The sequence below is a fragment of the Nymphalis io genome, chromosome 12 (genome assembly GCF_905147045.1).
Source record: "Nymphalis io chromosome 12, ilAglIoxx1.1, whole genome shotgun sequence".
NCBI lineage: Eukaryota > Metazoa > Arthropoda > Insecta > Lepidoptera > Nymphalidae > Nymphalis > Nymphalis io.
The window spans coordinates 8,611,414-8,629,729 of NC_065899.1; positions in this window are offsets into that span (position 1 = coordinate 8,611,414).

Genomic DNA, 18,316 nt, shown 5'->3' on the forward strand with positions numbered 1-18,316 from the left:
AGGCCATTAATGTTATAGCTTTGAATGAAATGTATGTGGTATTACATAGAAAAAAGGCCACATTCTCCTACCAAGGAGTTCAAGCTTGCTTCACATTTTGTGAAAGCATCACAGACACAGCTTTTTTCGTATTTATAAATATTAAAATAGCTATAATAAATATATCATGATGTTATATGTCGTAGCTTGTGCTGACGTTAAGCCGGCACTATTAAATTGTTCATTTATTTCGTCAAAAGTAATTCATTATAAATTTAAATTTAATCATATTTAATTTACATACATTTGTAATGTAAGAGTAGTGAGCTTCTGACCGGTTTTTGTTCGTAGAATCTACATTTCGATATTCTCTTTACAATTCATATAATCCTGTAAAATGATCAATATTGCTTGTAATTGCCTACTTAAATAATTGGATATTTAGATTTTTCGAGACTCTTCGGGTAATCGTTTCCATTCAATCAAACTATTCAATTATTTAAATAGTCAAGACTTAACAAAATTGCGAGTAGCTACAGTAATAATAATTAATTATTTTTCAAAATATTCAAAAGTGAAAACAATGTATAGTAATTATGTATAGTGTAGTGAGTGAGTCCAGTGTCAGTTCAGTCCCGATTGAAAGCGCATTAGCCATCTAAGGAACGGTTAATATTTCTTACATCGTCAATTTCTATGGGTCTATGAGCAGTGGTAACTTACCACTATTTGGCTCATTTGTCTGTCCACCTACCTATTTTATATAAAAAAAAAAAAACATTCTTATACAAACAGTAATATTGTTTATTTTTTGTAGTAGTAATGGAGACTACATCTATAAATGTAGAAAAAAACTTTAGTAGTCAGTCGACATAAACCATTTAAAGTGTAACCATGCAAGAATGTGGGAAATTTAGCAAGTTTATTGCGTGTTACGTAAAATTGTACGGGATATCGCATTCCCTTCGAACCGACGGATCGTTTGAACTCAAGATATTGGATGTATGTTATTTGAAGCAGATGGTACAATTTAATCTTAGTCTATTTTATATTTAAAGTCAAAATACCAGAGTATTGTGTTTCCAACATGTATTTTATTGTACATACTGTTTCATTATATCCTAACTATAATTATAAAGGTGAAGTAAGTTTGTTTATTTGTTTATTCCGATCATCATAAAGTTTTGCATATCTACCCTCTCACACGCCGTTGGAACATCCGACGGAAACTAGTATTTTATATTAAAAACTTCTCTAACTCCTTAAGAGAGTTTTAATTAACTAAAAATAAAAGTAATAAAATTATAGTGAAATTGCTTTTGTGAGATACAATTTCTGTAATAAGCTGCGTTATTGTATAAAGTCGATTTATTAGCAATATAATGTTGATTAATAAAAAATTAAGACCTTAGAATACCGAATGATCAAAGATCGTTCGCTGTTTTCTTCTCATTTATTTCTTATTTACATTTCATTGATTGTTATCATAAGTTCACAGATCCATTATTTATCTTGTTATTTTTGATTTCTTTCTTCTCGTATTGAGGGATGTATAAGTAAAAGCGGTTTTCGTAAAGCACTTAGGGAGACGCGTTAAACCGATTTCACGGGTATTAGGGCAGCAGTTTGAATGGGAATGCCGCATTAAGTGAAACTATTCGTCATATCGCCCTTTCCTTATCCTTACTAATATCGTAAGCGGTAAAGTGACTTTGTTAAGTTTTGCCGCGTCTGTACCTCTAAGCTCAACTCTATTTTCAATTGGTATTAAATGTAATGTTATAATTTACATTGGTATAATTTTACTTATCTTAATATTATTTGTACGCATGGTATTAAATCTGCCTAAATATTTAGATATGTTATGTCTAACTTGTAAAAACAACGTAGATTGAAAAAAAAAAACTGATTTTTTCGAGAAACTTAGCAAGCAAAACGTTTGAAATACTTTTGTATTTGTTTTTTTTTTGAGAATTTGAAGTGAGTCGCATCGCTGAGCTTGATGCCAGGCGCGACCAGTTGAAAGCCCGACCACCCGCGGCAATCAACTACAATTATATCAATGGAGTGCTCACATGCCCGCTATGCGCGAGGATCATCAGTAAGAAGATTGGCTACATAAGCCACATGCGAGCACATGAACGACACCATGCAGGGAGTTGAAGCCGTCGCCGTGACCGAAATCGGTCGGGAGAGTATTGTTATTTGTTTTTTATATTATTAAAAAGTATTGAATTGGATTGATCAAAAATAGATTTGTATAATTGCATGATGAGCCTGTAATCACGATGTATGGTGTTTGTAAACGTATTCCTATATAGTAAGTAAAAAAAATAAAAAAATAGACATATCACAATGGAATATGTAACAAGATTCCAATACGAACAATATTATGAGCAAAACCTAATGTCGTAAATCCTGATTAAAAAATATACTTCCAAAATGATTTTAAAAATAAGATGAAATGAACAGTTCTGTAAATCCAACAATACGTTTCAGTTTTCAATATCAATATTTTTCGTTCGTTTCACTTGTCGATTTATTCGTGATTGAATATTGATGTTCAGTTTTGTATACGTAATCCAGAACTAAACGACTTCATATACAGTCGAGTGCGCAAGTTTTTTGAATAAAATAAAAGTGAATATAACCAATCTAAAAAATACAATTGACGTGCAATCTGTATTATTTGAAACAAAAACAATAGAATATATATTTTTGGTTGATATTTTCATGCTTTGTTTATAATAGAAGTAGGCGTTTCATTAAGATTTTATTACTATTCATATTTCAACTAATTACTTTTGGCTGATGTGTCTATGAGAATAGAACAGGATCGGAATGGCTATTAGCAATGTACGCTTAAGAGATCGTATCATTGAGATATAGATAGATTAGATTTAGAAGCGAATAATAAGTTATATAAATTTATTATATAATTATGTATTATTATTTAAATAAATTTAGCTTGCCTTATTTTATTGAACGATTCCATAGAACTATTCAGGTATATCTATGATTTATTTTAAATAAATAATAAATTTTATAATTAGTAAGTATAATAAATATGAATAAAATGCGATTACGAACGCCGTTCAATGTAAAAAGCCCAATATTATATATTATATAATGTAGATTTAATCATGTAATTATTGTTCTTTCATTTTATGAAATGATGATTTAAGAACATCGACCAAAACATACACGCAATTACTTAGCTTCACCGAAAGTCGAAACCTTGGGAATGAACGACAACACCCACAGAATAATATTCATTCCTCCATTCTCTAACTTTACGAGATTAAATTCACTGATTCCATCAACCGTGTTATATACACGTTCAGGAACTGAGATAAGCAACTGATAATGAATGAAAAAAACAGCCTGTAAATGTCCTCCATGTTGGTGGATTTTGATTAAAAATACATCTGTATTCAAATTGTAGTAATACTAATTGACTGGTGGTAGGGCTTTGTGTAAGCCCGTCTGGGTATGTACCACCCACTCATGTGGTAATGTTGTGTTCGGGTTTGAAGGGTGAATGAGCCAGTGTAATTACAGGCACAAGGGACATAACATCTTTGTTAATGCCGCCGATGTAAGCAATGGTTAAAATTTCTTACAATGCCAATGTATATGTGCTTTGGTGACCACTTACCATCCGGTTGCCCATATAATCGTCCGCCTATCTATACTATAAAAAAATAATACTGATTTTGTATGTAAATGAAAAATATCGTAAACAGATGTCACAGTGAAGACGATACATTAGCTCCGGAACACGGAAGAGCGTTCCAAATCTGTGTTCAATGTCAGTCCACTATCACAGTGATTATATTGAGAAAAAAATCCAGCATAACTCAATCCATGAGGGACCGGTGTATTTCATAGATTTCCCTCGCGTCAAAAGTAAAAAGATGAAAGAAATTGTATAACTATTTCACTAGATTAGATTTCTATGAAATGTTATTGGGCTTGGAAAATAAGCTTGCTCCTTTTATTGGGTCGGTTAAAAAGTAATATGAACAAAAAAATCTTCATATTTAAGTGTGCGTAAATGCATAAATGCGTGCATAAATGCGTGAATATTGATAATCATATTTTTTTTAAATTCATTATCATATAATTTGAAAGATACAGACAGTACTTTTTGCGATTCGTTAAAAGGAAAAAAGTGCAATTAACAAAGTACTTTGTGTGTATTAAAATTTATTATAAAGTTGGTAGATACCTTGATCCATACAACAGCGTTTAAAAAAAAAAAAGACGCGTGCTAATTTTAAGCCGCCATTTTGTTAGTGGACACAAAAATTAAAGTTTATTGAAGCGACTTGTGATTTGTTAATGTGTTCAAATGTGTTAATTGGATTTTTAAGAGTAAAAAGTAAGTTATTTCATAAATTTGTATGATTAGGTGTTATATTTTTAAAAAGATCAATTCGAGGGTTTTGTAAAATCAGACTACACTACTGGATGCTAAATATGTCGTATTTCTTGTAATAAAAGTATGTGAAAAATTAACAGGCCAATTGATTGAACGGAACTGTCTAAAATACAATTCTGGATTTTACCCAGACATTTATTTACTAATAGGTGAAGTTATATAAAAGCTTGTAAATAGAAATGGGTGATTTTCGACCACAAGCGATAATAAACATAAACATCTAAATTCAGTTCAAGTAGGAATGCATTTTAACTTTAAACGTTCGCTATAAACTCTCACATCGTTAAATACTGACTTTATATTCTCTAAACTTTATTCGAAACGATCGTGGTAACAGCTCTGCTTATGTTTTGCCAACTTGGAAAGAGTTTTGAATTTTTGTGTTATTATTGTTAAAATGACGTGCTTTATATTTTTATAGTTTAAGTAACTTTTTTGTGTCAGTTTCATTTTACTACCAGGTTTGTTTATAATCTTCAGTTTTATCACGTTTTATGTAATATTTACAACTGCTTTTGATGTGAAATATTATTGGCACACCTTGGAGGAATGACGCTCACTTAGGTATGCCATTGTCATGCAAGGGGCATACGCCGTCGCATTAAACTCGCTTGTATATGTGTGGTACATATACTATATATATATCGTTGATAACATAGATATTATTATAAGACGGGACAGTTGGCTTGGTTGATAGATACTTGCCTTTCACGCCGAAGGTTGTGGTTTCGATTCCCACCCAGGACAGACATTTGTTTGCATGAACATGTCTGTTTGTCCTGAGTCTGGGTGTAATCTATTTAGGTATGTATTTACAAAAGAAAAGCAGTATATGTAGCATATCAGTTGTCTGGTTTCCATAGTACAACCTTTGCTTAGCTTGGGATCAGATGGCCGTGTGTGAACTATTCACCCAACCCAGCCCCAGGTTATTATTAAGAAGCAAAATATTTATATATAATTTATTTTATAAACGAAACTCTGTTTGCATTTATTTTACTCAATATTTGTTTGTTTGGCTTTCTTTTTTATATCGATCTGAAGTTATTGAATAATTTCATTATTCATGGACAATAAACAAATATTCAGCAGAATATTCTTACTGTCCATGATGATACAGTCTGGAGAAAACAAATAGACAACTTTATAAACATCGAATGCGACGCGGCGTTGCAGTGATCTAATATTGGTAGTTATTAAATGCTCTTTTTACGAATTTTCCATGAGATTATAACTTTTGGAATATCTTTAAATAAAATAAATAACTATATTTAAAGACGTCGAATGTCTGTGCTGAAATTACAACTTATACTAAATTTTGTCAAGTTTTCGAGTATAATACATACTTATTTTATTCGAATGTACTTCAATGCAAGTAAAGCAGTTTGCAACGAGTCAACGAAATCTTTTATTCTAGTCTGTTCGCTCCGCCCTAATAGTTTTGTTCTAAACTGCTTAAACGTTAGCTTCAGATTTTATGGAGCGGGAATCTTGAACTATCTTAAGTTGATTTTATACCAAGTAACGTTCTGTTAACTGCTCTTTTGAAGGCGCTATTTTGTGTTTTAACAATGCTGCCAAAAAGGAATAAGATATTTATAAAATTTATATGTTTCAAGACAATAGAGTTAAAATGTCTTGATTATTTTTTGCCAAATAGTTATCGAGGTTTAAATTCGCTTTATCTAAAACAAAGGTCTATTGTTTTCGATTTGGAATAAAATAAGATTTGATTCATTGTTATTGGAACATTTGTTTTGTCATAAAATTATAAATATTTTTCAAATACCAAAAGTTTTTATTTAGTATTTTACCGTTATATTCATTATCTATCTAATAAATTCCATTTCAAGTATTCGTTTTTGTGAAGAACTATTATAATTCTGATTAAGTATAATTATTTGTCCTAAAAGAAAACAATATAAATATTAATAAACACTGAATGACATGTATGTATATTTAAAGAAGCCTTACCCTGTAACGAATTGAACTTCGTTGAAGTTAATACACAATTCTTTCTTGTCTCAAAACGACCTTACTTTTTCTACAGCGTATTTCTGTCATCGTACCTAATAACCATATCAATAAAAATCAAAGACCAATTTCAGAGACCGTTACGATTGCTATACCACAGAGATTAACACTAGATACTGGGATCAAAACGTATTTCAAAAGCTATACCAAAAGCAATAAAACTTTATGAGGGCCATGATCATTTCGACTTGTCTGCTCCGATTATGCGAAATCAAATACCAATGCGAATCACTGCTACTTATTGTAGGAACTGACGGGAATAAATTACATCTATATTGTGTCTCATTGTTCATTGTAGAAACTTACAGAAGGAAATATGTGGCTTATATATATATTATATAGGCCATATATTAGGAAATATATGGCCCAGCATTGTTATTAAATAGTAATCTTTGTTTTAAACTATCTTTACGCAAACAATTTTCGCGATACATTTCTTGTATAATCTATTGGTCTAAAATTATATTTTTAATTTGTGCAATGTGGTGTATAATCTTACTTATATACTACGAAAGTTTGTGAGGTCCATCCTCACAAACTTTCGTGTGTCACAAACTTTATGACTCTTTCACACAAAAACTAAAAAGTTCACAATGTCGGAGATTAATCGGTTTCACAGTTAACCTTTATCCGAATTCTGATTAGTTTGACAATTGATAGTAATTTTATATAAAAAAATATATTTTATTTGTACATCTATATCTTATCGTTTCTATATCTATACAAATAAATAAAATTGAAGTATCTTTTGATAAATTAAATTACAAATTGTAATAATTGAATTAATTATATTTCTAGGTTCCATTTAGTCTTTATTCATCAAAATCGGTTGACTTTTTAATGTTATCGGTAGGCAGAATAGGTCACCTGATGTTATTGGTCACCACCACCCATAGAAATTATCGTTGTAAGAAATAAAAATCTTTCCTTACATCGCTAAACCGCCACCAACCTTGGGAACGAAGCCCTACCACACAGTACATACTTGTAAATATGCCACTGTTGGACTACTGGTTTGTGCTTATTCTAGAATTTAAGATTATAATTTATTCTTTAACGAGCTGGCCTAGTGATTAGAACACGTAAATCTTAACCGATGATCGTGGGTTCAAACCCGGGCAAGCACCACTGACTCTTCATGTGCTTAATTTGTGTTTATAATTCATCTCATGCTTGACGGTAAAGGCTGTTACTAGAACGCTACTCTGATTTGGTTTTTCATCCAATCAAAAATGGTTTCTTCATGATGTTTATATTCATCGCCGAGCACGAAATTAATTATAAACACAAATTAAGTATATAAAAATTCAGCAGTGCAGTAGTAAAATTTTGTAAAATCTGATTAAAATCCGTAACTAAAAACAAAATATTAGCTATACATGTTTTCGAAATGTTTTTTGAATAAATGAAATATGGAGTTTTGGTACCTATCCAGCAAAGTGATGAATTACAAGCAACATTATAATTTATTCTGAGAGACGGGAGAAATGAAACTTCGTTGCAGCATAAAAAAATGTCGTTTTTGTATATGTATAGTGAAGTGCATTCGTCACTGACTTTATAACAAATGTATTTTTACTATATAATTTCGAAATTAATAAGGCATATTATTTTGTTCAAAATATATATATAATTATATAGCTTGGACAATATTAGTTCATTTTAATACAGGATCTTTTCTTTACTTATTGTTATAAATAGCAAAGATTCCTACATTACATTACAGACATTAAGTAAAAAAGGGTTATTTATAATCAATAAACTCTGAAACTACTGAACTGATTTTAATAATTCTTTTACCATGTATACTTACTGTCACAATCAAAATTCCATGCTGGTGAAAACGCGTAGAATTGATATTGGTCATTAGAGTTTTATTATTTATGTCAAAGTTTCTCAAGTATAAAACAATATTTGAAAAAACGCCAAAGAAAAAGCGTAGGAGGTGCGGTAAGATCCATTAGCATCGGTAGGCCGGTGCTGGCGAAACTACGGTTACGAATTACAAAGTTTTAAAAAGCAATTTGTAACTTAAAGATTTACACGAAGTTTATTTTTATAAGGATTAATGTCGTGCTAACAAGAAATCGAATTAAGAGGACAGTGTTTTTTAAGGAATACCCTTAAATAATATTTATAGGAAAACGCGTTTATGTATTATTAAAGAATTGAAAATGCCCCAGGATTCTTGTGCATATAATCAAATTTATTTAGAACCCAAACGCTAGTTTTTCCGAACCGGAATAAATTTCTTATTAGACTATAGTATAAATTGAAATTATTAATTTTTATTTTTATTTAAAAGACAATACAATCTTTTGCGCCACATGCGTTGAACTATTCTCTTCTCATCGATATCCGAAGTTCCCAAAATGACCGGTCGATATTTTACGCGCTCTCATAAAAAACTTTAATCTGTGTTATCTGTGAGTTCTATCATATATATAAATAAGTATGGACGACGATCCCTGGTTTTTTCAGCAACTGGTAACTTGTGGAAGACCGAAGACACATACTGGGCCCAGTCTACGTAAGCTAATTAGTGATTTTGAAGGTAGGTGCTTAGAAATAATTCCCTATTATGTATTATTTACGTTACACTACTTTAATGTTTTGAGCTACCTACCCCACCTAGCATTAGATTTTTTTTGTCTTCTTACTACGCAGGTATTATTCTTATTGTATTATTTTTATTTTTAATAATATTAGAAATTCTGAAGAATTAATTTCACATTGAAGGGGATTGCGTTTCAAAATAAAATTAAAATAGCTCAAAAATGATGTTTATTAACTTTGAAGAAAACGGATTTGCGACAGGTGTCTGTATAGATAGAAATAATTTTTGTATAAAAAAACTAATTGCATAAGAAAATATATTTTACTTTTATAGTAATTTTAAACAATACAATAAAACGAACATTTATACTTATATTACACAATCTAATGAACGTCTTAATTTGTTAACAATAGGGTATATAATTGAACAGCACGTGGTTAGTGGAATTAATTCTGCAAAACAACAATCACAGTAAGAGCGTTAAATAAATAAGATACTAATGAATTAACTAAGTAGGTTCCATTACCTACATAACTTTCAAATAATTGAATCGAAATACAAATGTTATAATATACATATATAAAATATCCTGGGACATTTTTCACACACGGCCATCTGATCCCAAATTAAGCTTGTACAGAGCTTGTACTATGGAAACCAGACAACTGATATACTACATATACTATTTTTCTTTTGTAAATACATACTTATATAGATAATTACACCCAGACTCAGGACAAACAGACATGTTCATGCACACAAATATCTGACCTGGGTGGAAATCGAACCCACAACCTTCGGCGTGAAAGGCAAGCACGCCAACCGGCTCGTCGAATAAAATAATATTGGGTACGTACGTGGTTGGGTATATGTACGTATGTTAATATATATTTTGGTTTTAATCATAGTTCGGATTCAGAATGTTTAACTTGTTTGAATAAACCGACGTTTCATGAACTTTTAGGTCAATTATAGAATATATTTGTTATCTGAGAATTTGAAGGAGGAACGGTTATGTATGGCCCCAAATTTTCCTTAAGCTTTGTGCACATTCAAATAATATCTGCATATATTTTTGAATGTTTGTGTTCTTTTTCTACCATAACAATCTGAAATAGAAGAGAGTAGAATAAAAAAATATTGAGTACAAGACATAGTGGATTTACATGAATTATGGAATACACATTAAAATAAAGTAAAAAATATTCTTTTAAACTTTTTTAAATATTCTATGAAACCGTAAATTCATTTTAATGTTATTAATTACACAAATAGTATAGTTATGAGAATTACTATAAATCGTACGTAAAATAACAAGAATCAGCGGCTATTTCAAATTTATATTTCATTATGTATATGAAAATTAATATGAATGTTTCTGTTATTTGCCTGAACTAAATATCCGATTGAGTTGGAGTTATTTGCAGTGGTTTTGGTTTCTACACATTTTCCATTCAACATGGTTACATTGTACAATCGACGTAATAGTAAAAACTCTCCGTATAGTGTCAACAGTAATTATATATGCAATATATTATTTTTCATTTCAATATCATGTCATCATAAACAAATTTAGGACACTACGGCTAATATCAAAGGCTAGGGTAGGAGATATTATAGAAAACACAGAAGCATTTTAGGACCGAGTTCAGGTGCAGAAAAATGGCTGTACACATTTCTCTGAGGCACGAAAGTGCAACACTGCCAGCGTCCTAAGCTGCAATAGAGAATTTATTGAAAAAAAAAAAAAATTAGTTCGACCAGAGTTATGAACGCAGAAATTTGAATCAGTCGACCAATGAAGCAATTTATTATAATAAACATAAGTGAACGCAGCCTAATAGGCAACGTTCATTAAAGCTTAAAAATGCGTCGTCAACAAGAAACGTCGTCATGAATCTTGATAGCGTAATTAAAGACGGTAAAGACTGGCTCCATTTTATGTTCCGTGCAAATTAACTTATAAATTCAAAGGACAATATTAAAATAACTTCAAGAAGAACATTAAACTTCTAAATAGTTAAAAAACGACATAACTACGAGAAAGAAATAGCGTGCAGATATCACCCTCTCATCAATAAAATTATTCTACCGCCAAGCAGCAATAATTTATATTTTTGTGTTTTAAAGGTGATCCTGTGCAATATAATTTCCATTAAAGCAATCTCAAGGCAAATTACTGATCATCCCATAAGTCCACCCTTTTTCCTAGCACATACTGCGCCGCAAATATGTAATGTGTGATGATGATGATGAAACTACATTTAATGGTTTATTAAAAGAAATAAAGTGCTTCATTCTTGTCATACGCGTTGAACACCTTAATTGGTTGAAATCACAGCCGTGTAAATTATAATTTAATAATAATTATTGCGTAGAATATATTTCTACTTGTATTTTATGATTTATGTCTATTACGTTTGTCCCGAGCTCGTTCAAGAGTAAGTCCTGATAAGGATATTTTATTAGAGAACCCCTTTTACAAAACTAACGTTGACATTAGGAGACCAATAGTGAACATTTTTTGTTCGAAATGTAGCATATACATATATTATAACTAACGCCGTCTTATTTAATGTGTTTTAGTTACAATGAAAATAAATTATTATAGCTTATATAATTTGACTTGGTCAAAGTGAAATCATCTCATGTCGTATATACGTTTTGAAGCCGAGATGGCCTAGTGGTAAGAACACGTGAATTTTAACCGATGATAGTGGGTTCAAACCCGGGCAAGCACCACTGAATTTTCATGTGCTTAATTTGTGATTATAATTCATCTCGTGCTTTACGGTGAAGGAAAACATTGTGAGAAAACCTGCTTGTGTCTAATTTCACTGAAATCTGCCACATGTGTATTCCGCCAACCCGCATTGGAGCAGCGTGAAGGAATCAGCTCCAATACCTTCTCCTCAAAAAGAGGAGAGGAGGCCTTTAGCCCAGCAGTGGGACATTCACAGGCTGTTACTGTTACTGTTGTTTTTTTAATAATTATTCAAATTTATTTATTAAATTATTTATTACATAATATATTTTAAACAGATGTCGCGTTAAAATATATACATTGATATTACTGAGAATTTTCAGGAGCTGCAAATTTGTGTTTATTATTAATTTTGTACGCTGTTGAAGGTAAACATCGCGGGGAATCTTGCATGTGATGGAAAAATTGTGTGCTTTTCATGAATTCATCATTCATAGAGGTTGATTTTTTATAAAATGAGCGTAGAAGGTCAATTATGAAACTAGAAATATCGAAAAAGGCTCTAAGGAAAGCTGATTTTGTTGAAAACTAAAAACGTAACATTAGATTTCACAAAAGTATAATTTCTGGCATCAGGTATGAAATCGATTTTGATAAAGAAATCAGAAAGAAGTATATCTCATTATACATCTCATTTTATCTAGGCTTTCGTGACGCAAGTTCTTAGTTATTTTTAATTTGATACGTTCAAATCAATTACAATTAAATAAGTCCAATAACATTTTGCTTTATATATATTGCCTGGCCGTCCTAGCTTCGCTTGGATTTTTGTCATTTTTGAAAAATTATTTTTTTACGGAAATATAATTATATAGATTTATTATAATATACTAATGCTACTTAATACTATAAGATTTTAAATAACGTAATTGTAATCAGTTGTATACAATATTATACTTTTTATAAAATACTAGCTGACTCGTGCCCACTTCGTTGGGTGGTAAACATTTTTACTTGCCATCGATTAGCCGAACATTAACAAAGTTATCTCGCGAGTTTGATATTTTAAATTATCTCTTGAAATATGCAACCAAAAAACAAACTGTAAAAAATGAATTTTATCTAAATAAAATTTCCTTGGTAATAAAGCAATTTATTTCTCAATAGATTGATTGATTGCTGTATATGAAAAAAAGTCTAATAGAAATATTACTCAATATATTACCACACGGTCGCGGTTCCATACCAATGTTGTATTATCTCTTTCCCCATTCGTCCAAATTAGTAGTAAAAGGGAAAAGCCTTATGTTTTAAGCACTTGAGACGCTAAGTTTTTATCTATATAAGTTCATAATTGTTGATAAAATGACCAATAAACATGACCTAACGATTTAAATTATTTTTTTAATATAAAAACTACTATTTGTGACTTAAATATAAGTTAAGTTAGCCATATGCTGTCGCTAACTTTTTTGTAGGCATTATCAACTTTTCTCTAGAACTCAATCATATATCTCCCATCGTTAAGGCAGCGTTCGTAAGAAACATTTTCGTTCGACCGTTTCTTCACCAACTTACTTTGCAAATCCCACTACCACGAATAAGTCTTTTTATTTTTCGGGTTAATATATAGTTTATGACACTCACAAATGATGTGGCTCTATATTGGAATGAATGAATTTTCAAAATCGGTTCAGTAGATTCAGTGATTACCCCTACAACCTCACAAACTTAACTTAACAAATATTTATTTATGTATGTATATGTGTAGTTTATTTTTATATTTTAGTAAAAACAATTTATTAACATTTGTTTTTTATCTTACTTTAACTGCACTGACCCATTTTCACAGATCGCTACAAGCGATAAGACCGCCTTTGCGCTCCATATTTTTCCCTTTCTACGCATGTTGTGCATAAAATAATCTATTAATGATAATAAAATAATTTTGGACAAATAATTCATAGAACCGCCGGCATTAGCTGTTACATTACCGTGACTCGGAAATCATGTATTGATACTGATTTCTTTTCGGTCGTGTCCATTTGCCGTACCGGATTTTGAGAGTGAGGATATAGAAGTTCACTTGTGTTTATACCCTATAAACTCTCAAGGGCTACTCTCCTGTGTAGCCCTTGAGATGGACCACGCAGCGTATCCGAAATCCGGCCAGGTAAAAAACCTTCCAACCAAATTGTTTTCATCCATTAAAGGTTTTATGGATCAAGCAAAATATTAACATTATTCATTTTATAAAACAATAAGCTAGAGATTAATTTTTGTGGGCGCTTTTATCGTGTTTGGTGCAATTATTTTTAATTATAGTTAAAAGTCATAAAGAAAAAGGAAATTGATTTATATGATGAATATTGGCTATATCCGAATAAAGTTAAATGGTAAAAATTAAGCAAGATAAGTAAGAGAGATCAATTATAAGAATACTTATTTGAAATACCACATTATAAAGAAGCAAATTTCTTGTGAGTTAACGTTTTTTTTAAATATTATAAGTAGCGGACGGGCATGTGGGATACCTAATGGTGTGAAGTAACATTACTGCTTTTAGACATTGACGCTAAGAAATATTATCCATTCCTTCCTATTATATTATATCGCTAATGCACCACCTACCATGGGAACTAAGCTGTTATTTTTTTATAGTATAGGTAGGCAGACTAGCATATGGACCATCTGATGGTAAGCGATCACCAACTATAGGCATTGTAAGAAATCTTAACCATCGCTTACATCACCAAGACGCCACGAATCTTGGGAACTAAGATGTTATGTCTCTTGGGCCTGTAATTACACTGGCTCACTTACCCTTCAAACTGACACAACAATAGCAAGTACTGCTGTTTTGTAGTATAATGTCTGATGGTGGTACCTACTCAGACGAGCTTGCACAAAGCCCTAACATCAGTTATATGTAAGTATCTTGTGCCGGAAGCTTCACTGGCTTAAAGAAACTATTAAAAACAGTGTATGATTAAATATTTATATACATACATTTATAAAATAAAATTATATCAAAATGAGTATTTTTCTCTTATTTTACTTTAAGGATATTCAGCTCACTTTCACTGTTCTTGCTGTGCTGACTTCTGCATTGCCGCATTACACTTCAAAAGACTTACTGCAAAGTGCTTACTTTCGGGCTCACTATTGTGAAACGAGGTTAATGTGAGTATATTGTGAATGAGTTTGGTATTGCATCTTTATAGCTAATTTATCGAAGCGTGTTTCTGAAATTGCAAGTGAAAGTGTGGAACCGTACAAATGAGAGTCAAATACCAAACGCTTTTAATTTTCCACAGTATACCCCTTATGTAAAAATATTTATTTCATGCGATCTGTATTAGGACTTAAAACGTAAGACAATAAAAAAAAAAACGCAACTTTTCTAAAATATAGCGATTATCCAATGATATGACTTTTTTTGTATGTCAGCTTTCTGATTAGGAAAAAACTTATATAAATGTTAAACAATTCACCTATGCTTTGATGTTTATTCATTATTTTTATTTATTTTTTCTTTTTTAAGCCAATGATTTATAATCAGCAAGTCACTTATATTTATTTTTTAGTCGAATACGAATAAGAATGGTGAAATAATACATATTAAATTTAATTTAATTTAATATACATATACCAGCTAAAATTAGTTACATATTAGAAGATGTAGTATTTACCTAGTAATATAGTTACCTACAAAGTAGCATGTAGTTGGAGATTTACATAACGAGCTACTTGTACACATCTAAGGATGGGTATTCATAATTATGGAGATTCTGGAATTGTTGACGCTAGTTAACCAATACAATTGTTTTAAAAGATACAATTGTAACAAAAACTTTATTTTTAATATCTCCGATTTCTCATATATAATTGGAGGTATAAATACACTGTATGTCATAATATTGACAATAATTGTGTTTTACTTATTTTTAAAATCTTGAACTATGAAACACTTATTATTTTTAGAAGCTATTGTGATTTCCATATGTTGTTTTATATAAAGTCACAAAAATACTTTATAAATTTGAAATTGCTTGTAATTGTGGTGTAAAAATTTTCCTGGCGTTTTCTCTTTATATTTTACGTTAAAATAATAATTGTTGAAATTAATGAATTGTCAAAATCAAGCGAAAAAAAGCTCATCTTATTAAAATTGAAATTTAGTTACTGACAGTAGTTTTATCATATCTGAATGAATGTAATACTCTCATTTAAATGTTCCCGATCAACGAGATTTGAATTTTTAACGCACTAGTGGAAACAAACTCCTATAATAAACTAACCATGCTGCCTATTATACATGCCTCACATTTAATTTCTTTTTTCTTTTTTTTTGCAAAAACTCAACACTTAATGCTCAAAGGCATTCTCTACAAGTCAACCTCACGAAATTAAGTGGAACACACGTCACCGAATCAGATTGAAATATTTTGAATTTTTTAAAGAATGAAAGGCGCTTGCCGACCTCATTTTTTATTAAAAAGAGTGAACTATTCGATTTGTGTGTAGATCCGATTTCCGAGTTGTTTGTTATTGTATGCAGCAATTATTACTTAGTTAACTAGTACAAATTTATGATAATGTTAGTAGAAAATGTGTGGCAATTGAAATCATTGCTTAATAGCGCTGTTGGAATACAATTAAAAACTATCATTAAATTTTAACATAGTATTTTTTAAAGGGACAATACGTCATCATTATAAGTCGTCATAAAAGACTCATAACCCGGAAATGGTTACGCAGTGAATTGTCTTTGTAGATTGAATTTATCCGCAGTATATTAAGGAAGTAATAATCTTGAATTCCTAGCAAAAGTTCTTTCAAAAATAATTTGGTATTAATCTCTTGGATTAAATTCACAAGAATATTCTCCAGTAACTAATTTACTTTCGTTATCTGAGAAGTAGTAGGGCTTTGTGCAAGCTCGTCTGGTTAGGTACCACCCACTCATCAGATATTCTACCGCGAAACAGCAATACTTGATATTGTTGTGTTCCGGTTTGAAGGGTGAGTGAGCCAGTGTAATTACAGGCACAAGGGACATAAAATCTTAGTTCCCAAGGTTGGTGGCGCATTGGCTATAAGCGATGGTTGACATTTCTTACAATGCCAATGTCTAAGGGCGTTTGGTGACCACTTACCATCAGGTGGCCCATATGCTCGTCCACCTTCCTATTCTATAAAAAAAAGTATTCTATTTTTATGAGATTTGACGTTTAAAAAGAACAAAACAAGTATAAATAGGTTACCTGTTAAATTAACTTTCTTGTATTGATATGCTTTGGTGGTGAACTATAATATCAGTAAAACATAACTACATAATCAAACATAAATAATCCTGAAACAGAAGCCTTGACCAAACATTTGTACATGGTATGTTACAATGGGTTCACACACAGTTAGTATTTATTATATGTAAAAGTAAATTACGTCCTGAATTCATTAATTGCGGTCAAATACAGTATAATCGTTTTACAATGAATTGAATTGAAAATACATCGACATAAATAGTCGTAGATCTAATTGCGGATGCCAGTTCAATGAAATTGGTGCGGCGACTCGTCATTTCATTTACATATACAGTCCCGCGTTTTATCGGTCTTAAGGCGACGTTGATATGTTTCAATTTATTTATATACAGTTTTCCAGCCTATAATTAAATTGCATGTGACGTCATATCATATATCCATAATTCCCCATTATACGAAATGTTATATAATACATGTAAAGACTTTACTTTATTGTACCACCACGCCACAAAGAGAAAAAAAATACAATACATGGATACAGCCTTAAAAAGTAACATACAATTTGGTGACCTTATCGCTACAAAGCGATCTCTTCCAGGCAACCAACGGTGTGGGGTGCATGTCAGTCACCTCCACGTGGTGCACCCTGGGCAACGGGGTCGACAAGCAATCCGATGTTTTTTCGGATTGCTTGTCGACCGCGACTGAGACTGACGCGGCGGAAGTGTCACGGGCCGCTCCTGGTACTTCTCTATTCAGCAGAGTGGACCAGTGAGCGTCTTCGTGGCAAGTAGGAGGACTCCGGGGTTCTTTTGAGCCGCCGGAGAGAGGAGGAAGAGTAGAAGGAGGAGGAGGAGGAGGCGGGTTCGCCTAGTTTCGGTGTCGATGCTGGGTGGACAGACTTCGGTCACCGCCTTATCATACTCGTTTGCCCATCCAGGCATCAGCCTGTGGTGGGACCGAGGGCCTTGCCTTCACCGGCTGGGCCAAGAGGAGAAAACCTCAATTAAAAACAACCTGTGGGTCGCTAACCCATAGTGACGGCCGCTGGCGGGGTCACGGTGGTGAGCGTTCCCGTAACCCCGCCACCATGCGGTGAGGCGGAAACGAGGAAGTTTTAGTGAGTAGGACGGTGGCCTTCTGCCCCGTGAGTCCCACATACCCGTCCCGATCGTAGTCCGGGCTTAAATAAATGCCTTTCCTCCTCGAAAAAAAAAGGCAAACAACGGTGTAAGTAATAACTCATAGGATATGAGGTAGGTGGTGCTGTAATAATAAATAAAATAAACATAAACATTTCAAGATGTAAAAAAATTGTCAATTCTTAACAA